The sequence below is a fragment of the Anabrus simplex genome, chromosome X (genome assembly GCF_040414725.1).
Source record: "Anabrus simplex isolate iqAnaSimp1 chromosome X, ASM4041472v1, whole genome shotgun sequence".
In the NCBI taxonomy this organism is placed as follows: domain Eukaryota; kingdom Metazoa; phylum Arthropoda; class Insecta; order Orthoptera; family Tettigoniidae; genus Anabrus; species Anabrus simplex.
The window spans coordinates 90,152,702-90,164,055 of record NC_090279.1 but is presented as its reverse complement, the minus strand read 5'-3'; positions in this window follow the sequence as shown (position 1 = coordinate 90,164,055).

The window sequence follows — 11,354 nt, the reverse complement described above, 5'->3', positions numbered from 1 at the left end:
TCGACAACAACGCATCGCTAACCTCAGTGCTGCCATCTTAACGGGCCTAAACCTCAGTGCTGCCAACGTAACCTTACTAGCGCAAGATTTGAATCGGTAAACAAATCCACGTGCTATTTTGACAGCTGTCATCAACCATCTTGCATCGCTAACCTATGAAATGTTAAACAAAGCCACGTGCTTTCTTCTAACAGCTGTCATCCGCCATCTATAATCAACAGATCACCGTCCTGCTATCTTTATCGTAGTAGCGAGCAATTTCGTCAGCTTCATCGGCCATCTTTCATCAACAGAACACCGTGCTGCCTTCATTACGGCACTGCGGGCAATTTGAAAAGTTCCGTTAGCTGTCATCAGCCATCTTGCATCAAAAACCTCAGTGCTGCACTCTTTAGCTTCTTACTTTTGGAATGTGGTGGCGATAAATTCCACGTGCTTTACAAAGCCACGTGCTTTTTTGACAGCTGTCATCCGCCATCTATAATCAAGAGAGCACAGTGCTGCACTCATTAGCTACTTACCTTTGAAATGCTGTGGCGGCAAATTCCACGTGCTTTACAAACCCACTTGCTTTTTTGACAGCTGTCATCCGCCATCTTGCATCACAAACCACAGTGCTGCACTCTTTAGCTACTAGCTGAATTGGTAAACAAAGCTACGTGACTTTTTTGATAGCTGCTATCAGCCATCTTGCATCGCTAACCTTAGTGCTGCACTGTTTAGCTACTTAACTTTGAAATGTGGTGGCGGACAATTTGAAAAATTCTATTTGACAAGCTGCCATCATTAATCAACAGAGCACCGTGCTGCCCTCTTTAGCTACATACCTTTAACATGTGGTGTCGGACAATTTGAAAAATTCAATTTGACAAGCTGCCATCTTTAATCAAGAGAACACCTTGCTGCTATCTTTAGGTACATACCTTTGAAATGTAGTAGCGGGTAATTTGAAAAATCCGTTAGCTATCAACATTAAACATTAGTGCATACACGAACCTAACCTCTCATCTACCATCTTGAAGGAGACTATCCTTAGTTTACGACAAGATGCCCTTCCCAATGCTAATTAGCGCAAGATAGCGGTGGCTGTTATAGCTACCTCCTCCGCTACCTACTCCGCCCCTTCTACCACCTCTCCTCCTCTCTCAAGGCATGGCTTTATCGAACATGCATAGCGAATGCAAGAGTGTGCTGCGATAACATCATTGTGCATGATTAGACTTGACTGCATACTACTGTTCAAACATACTACAACAAGTGTTGAGAATACAAAATCGCATACTATAGTTCGATGTTGTAGAACACTGCATTGCAAGACCAGAATCAAACCCTGTTCAGAAAAAAGATCCTTTCTCCCTTTCTCATACTACTTACTAAGCTGCTCTTTCTCCTTTTTTGTCAAGGCATACCTTTATCGAACAAGTTTAAACATGCATTACTGTAACGACGTCAATGTAAGAGTGTGCACGTGCTGCAGCGATGACGTCATTGTGCATGTTTAGACTTGTACACATACTGCTGTTCAAAACATATTATAACTAGAATTACATACTATAGATGATGTTCAGAACACTGTATTGTGAGACTAGAATCAAACACTGTGTAGAAAAAATAATTCGCAACATACTTACTAAACTGCCTCTCTGCGAAGATAACATACTTGCGAATCTGCTAAACACATTCTTTCTTGACATACAGCCTCTTCTTCTTTACTTATTTACATCTTGTATGTACAAGTTTTATCTTGAATCATTTGTCGTGGTGATGTTTGTGTACTTCTTCGCTTCTCGATGCAATTCTTATGTGTACAAGATTTAGATTACAATGTTCCTGTACTTTTTATATGTACAAGTTTTAGTTGATGCTGTACCCCCATGGAACACTGGTAAGGGAATCGCTATCCCATACACGTTTGTCATCGCAAGGAAGCAATGAACATTTATTTTGTGCGATCGTATACACATGATGTTTACGTGATTGAATCCTTTTTTGCATACAGAAAGCGGCATTTCTAGAGGTGAGTACATCGCGATAGTTTTGAAGGTGTAAGCAGATAACGACGACTTTGGCTTTCTTAACAGACTGCGAATTTTGAGTGTCATAGGCATACATTTTTGGTGCTAAATCAATAAACTCAGTCATGATATTTATGCCGCATTCATCTTTCATAAGCCCTATGACTTTCTTGTTTTCCGGTCGAATGTTAAACGGATTACTAGGGGAAAAAGAAGAAGTGTCAAAGTATTGCGAATGATTTCGCATCACATCGTAGACGTCTGTCTTCCGAATATGATAAATGAAACTATCTGTATCCGTATACAAAAGTGTAAGATCAGAAAACTGTTGCTTTGCAAATCCATAATGAAAATCATACATTTTTAATTTTGAAAAATCAAGTATAGCCATTCCCAAATAAATTGGCTTGGCATAGACGATCTCTGTTTTTTCATTTCAAGAGAAATAAGGTCACGATCAATAACATGATAGGCTCTGAAATTTGGTTTTGAGAGGTACTTGCGCGCGCCATACCGGCCATCCCACTGATGAATGAAATGAATGTCGCGATGTTTGCGTACATTTTCCATGCTTTTGCCATAGATCGAGTTATTCATCAGTTTGAAAAATGTACTCTCAAATGTTGTTGTAGCACGTTGACGATGTTCAGTATTCAAATCCATGTACGGTTCAAGCCATGCTTCCTGCCTAAACGCAACGATACGATGAATACACTCTAACTGTAAGCCGTATTCGAGACATTGAACAAGACATTGTATGTGAATAACATAGCGCTTTTTCGAAAAAGATTGGCTAGCAGTTTAGTGTGTTTCGACGTATCGTTAGGTGGAATCATTTTTTCAACACAAAAAGGAAGGTCAGAATGTGAATCATGCAGATGAGAAGGGTATGCAAGAGAAGCTTCCAGCATGTACCCGCGATGAGGATCTTTTGCAGCCTCAAAAACATCTAAATGTTGAATTTCAGTTTCTGTTAGCCATACAAAATTTTACACGGTAATGGCTGTGACATGGCCCACCCATACAGATTATTGACATCGAAATACATCAGGTAAGAATCTTCTTTCTCTGGATTATAGTTGTCGAGGTAGGGATTATTCGCGATAGCATGCCTGTTGACAAGCGAAACGAGTCCGCCGCGAATGCCGCGTTCAAAAAACAAAAGCATGTCGACATCCGTTAGAAGATCAAGTTGAACACAGGTAAACTTGAGCTTCGCATCCCACGACCGTCCTGGTGTTTTGTAATAAGAGCAAGGGTCTAATCCGTAAATAGATAAACAACTTTTACGAAACTTCTCAAACACATCACAGAGTAAAAGTGTATCTAACTTCAAATACAAGTCAGCATATTGACCTAAGATCTGTAGCTGAAACGTTGACCACACCTGACAGGCATGCAAATAGTCTTCATCAGAAATAAATCCGTATGGTTATCGTATGACGATGGGCTGAGTGACGGCGTGTTACATTCACTTAACACACTTGTAAATGCAGACTGAGGAGGTAATTTTGTTTCTTCTCATGTTTGAAAGCTCTGAATGTAGTCATAGGGCAGAACCCCTTTCCTCAGGATCTGGAAAATACTCACGAATGTACTTCAAGTCGTCGCTGGAAATCCCATTTACAAGTGTATCAAGTTAAAGTTCATAAATTTGTAGGAATCTCGAAAGCTAATGCTAATATCGCCTACACGATAACTGAATGAAACAAACCGTTCATGATTTTGCGCAATCACAGTGAACTTTGTACAATTTAATTGCCCACATTCACGAACGATATAGTGACTGTTGTAACCTGACAAGTAATGGAAAAGGCATGGAATAAATTTAGGTACACGATATAAAAGATTGCACGAATCATGTGCAGGTCCACGATATTTCCCGGTGAAGTGACAGTGGTCTCTAACCTTAATCTGTGGGGAAATAATGGGCTGTTTACAGATGTGACATTTATCACTTTCATCATGCAAAATCATTTCTTCTAACGTCATTTGAATGGGCACTGGTTGCGAAATAAGCGTATGAACGCGTTCCGCCAACTCCTTTAATTCATTGAAAAACCATGCCGTACAGCTTTCGCCTCGATACACCTTAAAAAAGGATAGAGATGCATTGTACGAACAAACGACTTTGTAAGCTACTGAAAACGGAGTGTGCCTTTGCACATAATCCGTGTAAGGTTCGCTCAAGTCGGGTTGGCAACATTGAAAAGGAACAGCAAAACATTCAAAATCTCCATATACCGTGAAGGGGACAGGTTCCTGTCGATGTTTTACGGCAGATTGTGTTGTACAATTATTGACATGTGTAGCTAACAAACTATCTGTCGTAAAGTACTGCAAACATCGCGCACAAATAAAATTTTTCGCATGGTGTATTGAAAGTTGAGAGTTTAACAGACGGGAAAGCAGTAGTGCCTTGTGGTTTCATTGCAAACGTATAAAAGATGAAGATGATGTTGTTTGGGAGGAGAAGCGGACTAAAGTGGCACTGCAATACGGTCTCCGTCAACACCGTATACAGGAAAGGAAAAATTCGGTTTTTTCAAACGTAGATGTGTTTACTAAATCCATAGGAAAAGAAACACCTTCAAAATTTAATGTCTGTTGTAACTGGATAAACATATCCATATACTGAGAAGTTCTCGAATGATGACGTGTTGCTGGTTTCAAGACCATGGCAATGCGCCATAAGAAGCAATAATCATCGTTAATCTGAATATTGATGGCTGCTCTTTTATTTACAATCGCTGGAGGAAGTTTAATGTGTCGCCTACCAGAATTGAAAGGGTCAAATTTGCACACGTTAACTTGAAGATGTAAAACACTTTCAAGTGCCTTATTCCTCGCTCCTTCTTCAAATGTTTGAAATTTTGCTAGCAGTCTGTCAACGATGTGTTTGCGAAACCAGATCGAAATATCGTCTGAACATAAGAGTTTCGTCATTTTAGAAGAAATGTAAAATGTTTCATGATTTTCATGATTATCTTTGAAAAGAAGGAAAGAACCTGCAAGACTAGCGTTTAGTTTAAGCGCCGTATACATAGACAGCAAAAAACTGACTTTTTCTTCGAAAACATTATAGCAAGAGAGTAAAAATGAATTTGGATCTAGAATATTTAATGAATTTCGTATCATGCCGCTTAGAATACACGATGAAAAACATGTATGTACAGTTTCCGAATTCATGGTCATAATTACGCACCAACAAAACTAATCAGTTAAAATCAGTTAGCACACTGAGTAGAAGTCGTCACAGGCACGGAAAAATCTTTCCTCCAATTTTTAAATCGCTGAAGAATGCTGAGCCGTCTGCTTAATCCGTTTGATTTTTCTACAATAAAAGCGGAATTCTATTTTTTAGATTTTTATAAACCATGTAAACATATGAGATCGTTAAAAAAGATTAAAACATACCTTAAGACGTGCTCTTTTCAACACTGCAACCCAGATGAGGGACGATTAAAGACTGCGAACTGTAAATCGGATGAATGACAACAATAATTCTTGATGTACCTAGAAGAAAACAAAAAAATATTAACGTGTGTCTGAAAGATATCCTAGAAAGGTAAACTTAGCACTTGCGTCGCACATAGCGATCATAAGATAGGAAAGGACACGAGCTCGTTAACAGGTAGCCTGTTGTTACTGCCTGAGAGTAGCACAGCACTTGCATCGCACATAGCGATCATAGGGTAGGAAAGGACACGAGCTCGTTAACAGGTAGCCTGTTGTTACTGCCTGAGAGTAGCACAGCACTTGCATCGCACATAGTAATGGAAGCGCTCGAAAGTTAGTTGGATTGTTAACAGAACTGCCTGGCACCAACCAACAGCTTTGGCTTACCTTAAGTTGAAGACTGCAAACTGAACAATGCTCACTGGAATAATGTTGAGGCAGACGATGAAATTCTAAAAAAAAGAAAAAAAGTTGTAAAAATTCGAAATAATAATAATAATAATAATAATAATAATAATAATAATAATAATAATAATAATAATAATAATAATAATAATAATAATAATAATAATAATAATCAAAGAATTATACTTACCTCTTTTTTAGCAGATATGAATCTCGATAGTCAGCTTCGTTGCAGGTGAGGGTATCCAGTATATTCCCTATATGCACACACGATTACACACACACACGGGTGGACTGTGACTTGTTACTATGCAGCAAACCAAGTTGCATACGTTTGCAGTACAGTTGTAACAAAAGTTTATGCACTGACTTTCTTCCTCAAAGAAGCGGTCAAACAGCAGGTTCGATCCTGGCTCAGAGACCGTAAAGAAAAGGGGTATCATCTACGATATCCCCTGCCTGTAACCTCTTAGGGCCGTTGTAATGGGCCGAGAACAACACGAGACGCCAAGGTGCCGGAATGTAGGTGTTCTGCCAGTAAATCTACCGACACCAAGCTGATGTATTTGAGCACCTTCGGACTGAGCCAGGATCGAACCTGCTGTTTCCGGAAACGCTGAGGTGTCAGGGGAGTCCGGTGCCTTGGGGTCTACCTGAGACTTGTTCTCACTGAAAACTGTCGCTTCGGTGACATCTATCATTACTATGGATTGCGAAAGCACAAGAAGAAACCCACATAAGTGGCAAATGCAGCGCGTCAATGCGGTCTCATTCGGAGAATTTAGGACTTCTTCCAGTAAATCTATCGACACGAGGCTGACGTATTTAAGCACTACAAACTAAGCCAGGGTAGAACCTGCCATGTTAACAACACAAGTCGCCGAGGTGCCGGAATGTAGGAGTTCTGCCAGTAAATCTACCGACACGGAGCTGACGTATTTAAGCACGAATTTTTTCATATCTTCTTTCTTTCCTACATGTGACTTTATAGGTAATAAAGTACCGTATTTCAGCAAAATTAAATATGATCTACTGCGCGAATTACGCAAATAATCACGAAATATACCCCACTTGTTAAGAAAAGTGCTAAATAGTTCCGGAAAAGCTCTCCAATAAATGTTGACGTGCTTCTGACAACTTGAATATTTTAGTTTCCTGTCTGTTGCTTGATAGGCTGTATATTCTCCACACAAAGCGATGAGGACTGTGTATTCAGTTCCGCGGTCTCTAAGGCAATCAATCGAAATCGGTATATATTATCGATTACAGCAAATGGCGTTGCGGTTGTAGATACAGCAGTGCGTATTATACTCTTTGGCAGTGAGAGTTCGCTACTGGAAAATGTCCACCATTTAAGAATAAAAATGCCGAAAACTAAAGTCACAACAGGTTTTTTTCCGAGGCCCGATGAATACAGCACTGAGGCGTTCTATGTGTTTGGTGCTGCAAGAAAGATTCCATTGTGTAAGTACTGTAATGTTCGTATTAAGTGGAAACGGGAAGACAGGTGCGTTAAACAGAGAATCAGAATCACACAAAAGAAGACGAATGAAGCAAATAAGCGACAAATAATATTCGGCGATACTTTACACATCGCAAGGAAGTTGAAAAGTGATATCCAGCAGTTTGTAATAGACCAAACAAAAGCATTCATGCAAGCCAGCATTCCTATAGAGAAACTGGATAATCCTGGCATGAGGACATGGAGGATTATAAAAGGAAAGATAAATAATACTGTCTTTCTCGTAAAATACGACGGTATTAGTAGTAATAATGTTATTGTTTTTGTCCTCGGAGGCGCCGAGATGCCGAAATGTTGTCCCGTACTTGACAGGGCTGACGTATTTGAGCACCTTCAAATACCACCGGACTGAACAGCGCCTTAACCGTCTGAGCTACACATCCCTGGTCGGGCAGCACCAGCCTATCCACGAACATCTTCAAGGGCAGTGAAAGCACATCTGGTACAGACGAAGACAGTATTAGTGAAGTTTAGGAGCTTTGAGAGAAGACCACAGTGAATTTGCATCCAAGTGTTCGTCTCTAATGTGGTCACACAAAGATACTTTCTGACTGTCGCACATCTCTGCATCCTCATAACGTTGACACCATGCTTAGTTCGAACTTTGTAGACAAGTAATGCAAAATGGAAAAATATGTAGGCTATGTAAAATTTCATATCACAGGCTACTACACAGACTAACTTAATTTCGAGGTATCAGTGGTTTATATACCAGTATTTATTTCTATGACATTTTGTATATTTAGCAGTTCTATGATTAAATAACAATTTAATACATTACAAGAGTTCACTTAAAACCCCTAATCACAAAATCAGTCAGTTTTACCGCATACTATAAGGAAGGAATCACAAGGAGCACAGATCACTATGACAATTTATTTCACGAAATACCGACCGAAATAGGTCAGTTTTGACACCGAAATCAACAGGTGTATTTCACCAAAATATACGGCCCTTAGTCATCTATATATAAGCAGGTTGGTCTGGAGCGATCTATATATAAACGTATAAAAAAAAGATAATTGCCGCGAATTTGTGAGGCACTTCCAGAAATCTCAGAAATTAGAAACTTTGTACCGGAGAAGCTGGCGACCCCAGGACCCCTAGAAAAATCGAAAATTCTCAAATTTCCCCGAAGGGAACACGTTGGAGGCCTTCAAATTTTGGACTCAGCGTAAGAACCCAGTCGTATAATTTATCCAAAGCGTCAACTTATATGTTTCGTCGTCTTACAAAAGTTTCTTGAATTTCCTAACTTTCCCCTTCCCCGAATAAATCACAATCTGCCAGACGACCTAGGAAATTTAAATTTGGCTTTTAGCCTGTAACCGATGTAAAAAATTCAAGATGTTAAAAATGTTCACGTTTTACCCCCCGAAATATCGAAATGTGGACGCATTTTTAATGACTGTGCCGACATTCTTTTGAGCTATTTGCTGGCTAAACAATAAGTCGTATCACAAAACGGATGGCACGAACTCTGCTCAATTTGGAGTGATCTACAACTTTGGTCCTATGACTTTTTGTCGTATCTCTCTCCCTTTTACATTAGATTTGGCTGTATTTCTGGATTGTTCGTAAATATGGTTATTTTTGCTGTATATTTCACTGTTTGACACACTTATAAGGAAGATAGAGTCATCAAGTTTGGTGCGCACATTGGCACGATTGTAGACCATATGTGGACCAAATTTCATGAGTCTAGCTTATACATCAGTACACAAAAAATTATGCAAAGCGTAAAAATGTACCCAAATTTCACTCTATTCAAATTTTCGGACTCAATTTAACCCATAAATGTCGGAGTTAGGAGAAAATGTTATAGAACCAAACATATTGTTTCTAAATCACTGAATTCACTGCGGGTTTATACGAAATCGAGACCGTGATTTTGCACTCCCACAAAATATACACAACCATACTTAAATGAAATCTGCCCGCCTTAATGGAAATAAATTTCTAAACATTTTTCCTCATTGGTCGATTGCCAGTCAGGTAAGTCTTGTATACAATGTGGGAGAGTTAAATCACTATTTCGGTTTCCAATATACCCCCAGTCCATTCCGGGATTTTGAAATGCCATGAAACTCGAAACATACCTTGGATAGGTGGATGACGTATCTAGAAAATTAAGGATACGAGTAACACAATGAGCATCGCGTCTAATAACGCTCAGAGTCAGTCAGATTTCGTTCATAACAAGGCTGAAGAGGAAGAATGGACATTCGTGAAGGAGAAGATCAGTAGGTCAGCTTAAAATAATTTAGGAAGGAAGTTAGGATCAAGTAAGAATCAGAGATATTCGACCTGATTGATGAACAAGAACACAAAATTTGAGGAGGGAAGAAAATAATGCAATCGATAAAAGAACGAAGAAGATATAAAGTGCAGGACAGCTAAGGAAGAACGAACTCAGCTCGTAACCATTTCTGGGTAAATAAGACAGGGCAGAAAGATGCGGGAACTGAATAATTGTATCAAGCAGAAGAAGAAGCTGTTGATGCTGGTGAAATGGGAGACGCAGTTTTGAGGTCAGGACTGGACAGAACTCTGCGAGTTCTAAATAGGAACGAGGCACCTGGAACTGATGACATCCTCTGCCATAGGAGAAGGTGGAGATGTATGATACAGGGGAAGTGCCATTCGATTTTATACAGAATATTGTTATACCAGATGCTTACAAATGTTAAAACTACCGCACCCTTAGTTCAGTATCCCACGCCTGCAAAAGGTTAACACGTATTAATTACTGAAGAATGGAAAGACAAGTTGAACCTGAGTTGGCAGAACATCAGTTTGGCTTCAAAAGAGATGTAGGAATATCTGAAGCAATCCAGACTTTACTTATTGTCACAAGTGAACTATGTAGTGCAAGTGGAAAATGTTTTTAAGACTTTATTTGTGAAGTACAATATGATATTTTATTTATTATGACCTAACCTGTACTGTGTAAGAATTTTCACATGTGCATTTGTAAATAGTAGAATTCTGTTCTACATTTCCTGGAAGGATCCAGAAAGTTACATGAATTATGGAACAGGGTGTGCTGTTTTGTGGGTAATGTATTCTAGAAAATATTTCTGACTGTTCTGGAAATACGACATTCGCGATCAGGCGTATTCTAGAACGTTAGTCAAAGTTCGCGACCGAAAGTAAGGTTGTGATTGGTGAGTCTAGGTGGCGATAGGGAACTCGTGCATGCTGATTGGCTGCTCCAAGGCCGGAATTTCCTATATAGAGAGAGCGAGGCAGTGTTCGAAAAAATTCGGTATTCTGAATTCTGTCGGTCTTGGTCTATCTGTCTGTGAGCAGCCTATCTGGTTGACGTCGCCCGGTTCCTGGGATGGCACTCTCCTCGGGTAAACACTCTTGAATTCCGTTCCTGCTTAAATTTCCGTAATGTTCCGATTTGCTTTTCATACAGGAGTTTGCCCTAACCTCGCCTAGATTCGCCAAATTAGTTACTTATGACGCCTTAGTATTTCAGCTGGGCTTACCTGTTCCTTTCCGAGGCATTCCCATTTCTTCCTCCACTAAGATATGTAGGTTGTAGTTTAATATTATTTCCCTTGGGGTTTGCCTCTGGTAGTTCTGTATCACTTGAGGTACGCTAGATTTTGGAGAACCTGTTTCACTTCACTGTATATTGCATTGTACAACTGCATTGGTAACTAGATGTATAGTTGATCTGAAATTTGAATTTACACTGCTACGAAAGTATTATCAAAGAGCCTCTAAGCTATGTGTATCACTGAACTTATAGCTCGTAACTTGGAATTGTATTTGGAATGTATTTGTAAAATTATTTTGTAAATAATATTTTTCAAATCTAAGGATCACGGCGATTTATTTCAGAATCCGCAATCTAAGCCATGTCCATGCCTTTGGTAGATTCCCAGCATTTTTCATCTTCCCGGTTTGTTGTCCACTAGTTGGCCCTACTGATATTTACA